A 7568-nucleotide genomic window follows, 5' to 3' on the forward strand; every position below is an offset into this window, starting at 1 on the left:
ACAACTTTGGTGGGACTGTCATTCAGGAGTCCTACCCCTTTCTGGTTGATGGTTTGATATAGGCCAGGTCCATTTTCTCTACACAAAAACAGAATCTTTCATGGACTGGCAAGGGCTGCAGGAGTTCATTCTGGGTAACGGCAGCACCTGAAGCTAGGGTCTATCATTCCTGCTACCTCTGAACTGCCCACTTCCTGCCATTCTTTAAGATTTTCAGCCATTTTCTTCAGTCCTATAGGTTATTCTATATTTCCAGCAAATTATTTTGTTTAAGTTACTCAGATTTAATTTTTTTCTTTTCTTTTCTTTTTTTTTTTTTTTTTTTTTTTTTTTTTTTTTTTTATTTTAAGAGATGAGGTCTCTCTCTGTTGCCTAGGCTGGACTTGAACGCCTGAGCTCAACTGATACTCCTGCCTCACCTCCTGAGTAGTTGGAACAACAGGCATCTGCCACCATAATGACATAGTTTCTACTGCTCACAAACAAGAAAACCAAAGAAATACCAAGACCCCAAACACAGACCACTTTCACATCCAGCCCTCAGGTTCACTGCAGAGTCACAAGATGACACCCGATAACTACGTGTGTCTGGGAAATGTGTGGCTGGAGTCTGGCAACCAAAGGTCAGAAAATAGCAATTAGTCCTTGAAAATGAAATGAATGCAAATCCATGTGTACATCATAATACTGTGCTCTGAGTATAGTACACTTCTGAGATTACTGTGAGTCCCCGTTACCACTTCTGCTCCAAGAAAAAATAACATTCTCAAGTGTAACTAATGTCAAATAAGCTGGAATCCTGGTGAATGCACCTCAAAGCAATGATGAAGTAATAGCAAAAATTTTAGCGCTCTCTCTCCAAGTAAAGAGTTTTGAAAATGCAGAGGGGGATAAAGAAGCAAAAATGGGGCAATATATGGGTGTCCTAAAGGTTGCCCCTAAAGCTCCTATACATAAGGAAAATGGGAAAATGTAGCTAAATATACCTTTATTTACAAAATATGATTACCAAAGAGGTAGCCAACATGTAGTGAATACTTTGCAAATAATTTGTAAAATTCTGTAATGAATATTTTGTGAGTGAAGGTAAATTTAGCTACAACTTCCCATTTTCTCTATGCATGGCGATTTTAGGAGCGACCTTCAGGACACCTCATACATTAAATACAAAGTAGGAATCAAGATAGCCAGGCTGTAGGATGAGATTTTAGAGCTGGTGAATTCAGAAATTTCTAAACAAATCACTTTGATCAAAATAGGAGATAAGAGGCTGGGCCTGGTGGCTCATGCCTGTAATCCTAGCACTCCGGGAGACTGAGAAGGGAGTATTGCTTGAGCTCAGGAGTTCCAGACCAGCTGGAGCAAGAGTGAGACCCTTTCTCTATAAATAGTCAGGCATTTTGGTGGGCACCTCTAGTCCCAGGTGGTTGGGAGGCTGAAGCAAAAGGATTAAGAAGTTTGAGGTTGCTGTGAGCTATGATGATGCCACGGCACTCTAGCCTAGGCTATGTGAGCTATGATGATGCCACGGCACTCTAGCCTAGGGCAACAGAGTGAGACTGTCTAAAAAAAAAAAAGAAAAAGAAGAGACAATATTATTCCTCAACTCTCTAATACCAAGAAAACAGTCTGGGTAATTCTGCCACTATGATTGCTTTCCCCAAGGACAGGTGTCCATCTATAGTCCAATTGCCTAAGGTCACAGATAGACAGGGTCACATAATATAAAATTTTTTGAAAGGCCCTGCTCGTTTTAAAGAGGTGAAGGCAGTTATGAAAGGTGGTGGGAAGAGCGAGGAAGGGTCTTTTTTTTCTTTTGGCACCACACTGTTTTATTCCAATCTGCAAACAATAAAAAGAGGTGACAAGTTCTGACACCAAACCACGCAAGTAATAATAAAGGGACACGCAAAAATTAACAACAACTCATTAAAGAAACAAATATTTCACATTTCACATCAGTGCCTTGGCAGTATCGGCAAGCATTTCTGGCCAACTGCTTCCAACAGCAGGCACCTGGAGAAACCCCCGGATCTGAGCAAAAGTACAACCACATTTTCTCCCTGTAAGTTTACATTTCAAGTCACTCCACACCACACTGTTCTGCCCAGCAGACTTTTGTACATCTGATCATAAAATGTAACTAGGTACTGTATTGTGCCAGCTCACAATGAAAACTAACTCAAAACAAAACAGAGGATGGCAGACAAGTAAACAAAGTTTCCAGTGAGGCATCAGGAGATCACTGCCAGCTGGGCCCTTCACTCCACCAGCTTAAAAAAAAGTTTTGATTTGTATTTCTCAGCAAATCCAATATTCAGAAGCTTACCCACCAGGTTCAAATCAAAGGTTTTAAAGACAGTCCCCTCTACCCACCCCCTTTTTCTGGTAAATGTTTGATATGAAATCAAGTTCTACTTTATTAAAAAAATGAATATTTAAGCAGCAAAATATATGTCTATATTTCTCTTTTTAAAAAGACACTTACGGTTCAGCACCTGTAGCACAGTGGTTACGGTGCCAGCCACATACACGAAGGGTGGGGGGTTCGAACCCAGCCTGGGCCAGCTAAGCAACTGCAACAATAAAATAAAAATAAAAACAAAAAGATACTTAATAACAATTCTTCAGAAGATTGGATTTAACCCCCTTCACCCACACCCCTGCCAGTTGTTCATCCTGGCACAGATATATTAAGTCAAAGGCTCCTGGAGAAGTGTGTCCACCTTGGCTGTGGGTTGGAGAGTCAAGGTGAACACACTCTGCTCCTCACAGGGTCAAGAGACAGGCTTCTCCTTCATGTTCTCTGAGCCATCCTGCATCCGGAAGGAAACTCTCTCAGCGGTGTTGATAGAATAGACCTGTGTCCACCACACCTGGAATCACTTTAAAAGCTTCACTCCATTTGTGTACCCAGTCAACCTTCCAATCCAAAATAAAATTCCCATTATCTGCCACCACGGGACCTCCCTTGTTAACAGCCATTTGGAGTTCAACTGCACCCTCAAACTTCTGGCTCACAACTCGGCTTACTGGGATGCAGGCCATTGATGACCTACAGAGATCCGTGGGGATTCCCTCGTGCCACTGATCTCCAAGGTTCTTTGAATCCTTCCTGAAATCAGCCATCACAATGAGGGGACTGGCACAGCCAGCCACAGTCTTATCCTGGGGCAGGCAGCCTCCACCACCCTTGACGAGATTGAGATCAGCATCTACTGCATCAGCACCATCGCCGGTGAGGTCAGCCTCTGTGTTGATACGGTCACTGAGCGGGAAGTTGTACTGCAGGGTGAGCGGATGGGCCTGGAAGGAGGTGGGAATGCAGACGAGGTTCAGGTTCTCTTGCTTCACTCTTTCAGCTATTCGCTGCCCAGCAAGGACAATTGTAGAACCATTTCCCATTCCCAGCACTTGCTTATTCCTCACATGGTTCTCCTCCGCCGCGTGGCCAGCCAGCTTCTCTGCCGTGGAGGGGGCCGGGTGGACGCTGCCGCAGTCCCCACCGCTGGTGCTTGTGCCTCCAGCACCGTCCAGGGTCCCGACTGTGCTGCCCTGGCAGCTGCACCTGCAAGCCCGGGAGGCTCCAGCTGTTCCCGTCTCCACTGGAGACCGTGCCCGGGTCCACCTGGGCAGAGGGGCCAGGACCCTGAAAGAAGTGTCTTGTCTGCTGTGGGACGGTAATTTTAGAACAGGAGAGGGGATTAGAGAAGAGGTCCCCAGTTCAACTATCTGGGCATGTTATACCACTTATAATACAAGCTTCATGATAGAGAGGCTCGTGTTAGATAATTCCCAAAATGCTGCCCGCCATGGAGCACTGTGGTCAAGTTTCAGTCCAAACCAGTTTGAGAATAATTGTGTTCCCAAGTAAAGAAAATGTATTTGCAGTGTGAGTTTCGGCGGGGTAGGCAGACTGTACACCACTGCGAGAGAGCACAGGCTTCGGCGTCAGGCCCCCTGAGTTCAGGCCAAGCTTACAGTTTACCGCTGGGTGCCCAGAGCCCCAATACCACCTTGTATGTTTACCACGAGGGATAAAGGAAATCACCAGAGGACTCGCTGCAATGCCTTGTGTTTTATTCTTATGAGATATAAAAATTCCACTGCAGTGTTAGCAGTTTAAAAAAAAGTCTGAAAAAAACCATTTCTCCCTCTGCCTGATTTCAGTTTTTAATCTTATCATAGTCTGGTATCAGCCTTTTGAGACAGAAATCAATAGGATCTCAGAAAAAATTCTCATTACGATGACCTCTTAGGATAAAGTAGAATGAACAAAGGAGACTTCTCATTACGATGAGAATTCTATTCCATCACCAAGGCATTGATAATTGATTGTTTTTAGGTGAAGAGGGGAAAAGAAGGCCCTTTCTCCCTTAACCCTGGTTCACACAGTGACCGTGAGCGCCGGACGCCTCCTCCTTGGCCCCTGCCCCCAACCCCTGCTCCCGCCCTCCCGCCTCCCGCCTGCTGTTAGCATCTCTGCAGCACTGTCCTAACACCTGTGATGTACCCTCCCAGGACTAGCTTCAATGGACGAAAAAAATACACTTTGTATTGATTTCATTTCATATACATTTATGCTGCTGGTTGGCTGCTTTTATGTTACATCCAACCTTCAGAATCCAGGTTGGATGTGTCATGTCACGATGTGCAGGAGGCATCTTGGAGCCTCAAAAAGAGACCGAGGCCTGCAGAGAGAGCACCCCTGGACTTTAATGGGAGCAAGTACATTCAAAGGGAGAATTTTGCTTTCAGTGTATTTAACGCTGCTTGCCTGGAGTTCTATCTCCACGGGGGCTGACATCTGTGTAAAGACAGCAGGGAGGGGAGCTCCTGACCCAGGCCCTGCTGAGAACAAAGCCAGGACACCTGAGAATAAAAGGGCTCCGTCCTTCAAAGCATTGCTGATCATTCCCCTGCGTGTCCTGACGCCTTTGCTGCCTGCACATACATCACTCAACAGTTCATCCCAGCCTCATCCTGCAAGTTTGTAAACTTGATACAAATGACATCGTATTGTATGCCTACCCTTGCCACTTGCTTTTTGTAATCCACATTATGATTTTGAATTTTATCCATGTGGCTTTCCTTTATTCATTTTGATGGCTGCATAGAATTTTATTGTTTGTAGCGTTTCACTTCTTAAGTTGAGGATAGTATCTTTAGTGTCTGTTATATTCTTTTCTTTTTTTTATTTTTCTTCTTTTTTTTTTCTTTGAGACAAGCTGTCATCCTGGGTAGAGTGCTGTGGTGCCACAGCTCACAGCAACCTCAAACTCCTGGGCCCAAGTGATTCACTTGCCTCAGCCTCCCAAGTAGCTGGGACTACAGGTGCCTGCCACAGTGCCTGGACATTCCTTGGTTGCAGTTGTCATTGTTGTCCAGCAGGCCTGGGCTGGATTCAAACCCAACTCTGGTGCATGTGGCTGGCGCCCTAGCCACTTGAGCCACAGACGCTGAGCCTTCTTTTCTAAACTTTATAGGAAGTCTGAAATATTTCATGATTTATTTATTTATTTATTTATTTAAGACAGAGTCTCACTATGTCACCCTGGGTAGAATGCCATGGTGTCACAGCTAGCAGCAACCTCAAACTCTTAGGGTTAAGCAATTCTCTTGCCTTAGCCTCCCAAATAGTTGGGACTACAGGCACATGCCACAGTGCCTGGCTATTTTTTTTTTTTTTTTTGAGACACAGTCTCACTATATCACCCTGGGTAGAGTGCCATGGCGTCCCAGCTCACAGCAACCTCAAACTCTTGGGCTCAAGTGAGTCTCTTGACTCAGCCTCTCAAGTAGCTGGGACTATAAGCGCCTGCCTCAACGCCTGGCTATTTTGTTGTTGTTGTTGCAGTTGTCATTGTTGTTTAGCTGGCCTGGGCTGGTTCAAACCTGCCAACCTTCGTGTATGTGGCTGGCACTGTTACTGTTATGCTACAGGCGCTGAGCCCTGGCTATTTTTTTGTTGTAGTTGTCACTGTTGCTTAGCTGGCCTGGGCTGGATTCGGACCTGCCAGCCCAGGTGTATGAGGCTGGCACCTTAACCACTGAGCTAGGGGCGCCAAGGCAATATTTCATGATTTTAAAATGAAAGCAAGTGCTAGCTTTTAGGTTTTCCTCAATAACATGATGCTTCTTGTTGCCACACGTGGCTGTCTTGGTAGGTAGCAGAAGGCAGCTCTCCACCCTCCTACATTTCCGACTCTCTAGCCTTGAGCTCAGCCAGTAATTGTTTTGTAATAATACCTAGTTGTATTTCTGGAACATTTGTGCTACACTAGGCACTGTGCCCAGTGCTTTGAGAGGGTGATCTCGTTTAATCCTCATAATACTCCTACAGGGAAGAGAGTGTCATTATTATCCTGCATTTCTCGCTAAGAATATCAAGGCTCAGAAGTTTGGTGACAAGCCAAGGTTTTATCTCTAGGAAGGTGTGGAGGCAGGACTTGAAGGGCCTCCAGGACACGTGTTCTCCCTGCCGTAACGTTGGTTCCTGAAGCACAGCCTCATGGTTGCCCAGGCTCACTTTGCACACTCTCAGTTTGTCTGTCCTCTCACCAAGATACTCTCGCCCAGTGCCCAACTGTGGGACGTGAGATTAAAAGGAGCACTGGGATGGTAAGCGTCACCCAACCCTCCTTCACTTGGTGAAGAAAACACACTTTTATATTCAAAGGGCCGGGTGTGGTAGCTCACTTTGGGAAGCCAAAGTGAGATTACTGTTTGACGCCAGGAGTTCCAGACCAACCTGGGCAACATAGCCAGATCCTTATAAAAACTGTTAAAATTAGCCAAACAGTAGCATGCACCTGTAGTTTCAGCTACTCAGGAAACTAAGGCAGGAGGATCGCTTGAGCCCAGGATTTGGAGGTTGCACAAGCTATGTTAACACTAATGCACTCCAACCTGGACAATAGAGAAAGATCTTGCCTCCAAAAGAAATTTAGAAGTTCAAAGGAGGGCGGGGTGGGGTGACTCTCGCCTGTAATCCTAACACTCTGAGAGGCCAAGGTGGGTGGAGCTCCTGAGCTCAGGAGTTTGAGACCAGCCTGAGCAAGAGCAAGACCACACCTCTAAAAATAGCTAAGCATTGTGGCAGGCACCTGTAGTCCCAGCTACTGGGGAGGCTGAGTCAAGGGGATCACTGGAGCCCAAGAGTTTGAGGTTGCGGTGAGCTATGACCTCACAGCACTCTACCCAGGGCAACAATATAACACCCTGTCTCAAAAAAAATGTTCAAAGGGCCAGGCACTACCCTATACCAACTGGCACCCCCACTGAATGCAGACATTTGCCCAGTTTCTTTTCTTCTGTGAGAGGAGTGCTTGGGCCCTAGCACAGGAGTGGGCCAGCAGACTCTTTTGGGCCAGGGCATTTGACCTTTGAGATTTCTAAATGAGGTTATACTTAATGTCGTTGTAATTCTTCTCTTTTCCCTTCTCACCTTTCTTCCTCCTCTTTGAATGCTGAGAGCACTTACATTATTTAATGTGAAGCTCCTAAATATGCCAACTTCATGGCTCCCTTTTGCTATTTCAAAATTTTTAAAAAATATATTAGGAGAC

At 45.6% G+C, this 7568-nt stretch overlaps 1 pseudogene; it reads right to left on the bottom strand.

The window, feature by feature from the left end:
• Positions 1-2777: 2777 nt before the first annotated feature.
• LOC100947394 lies at positions 2778-4643 on the bottom strand (annotated as a pseudogene).
• Positions 4644-7568: the final 2925 nt, after the last annotated feature.

Source organism: Otolemur garnettii, unplaced genomic scaffold (assembly GCF_000181295.1).
Source record: "Otolemur garnettii isolate 467f Iridium unplaced genomic scaffold, OtoGar3 scaffold00003, whole genome shotgun sequence".
Taxonomy (NCBI): Eukaryota; Metazoa; Chordata; class Mammalia; order Primates; family Galagidae; genus Otolemur; species Otolemur garnettii.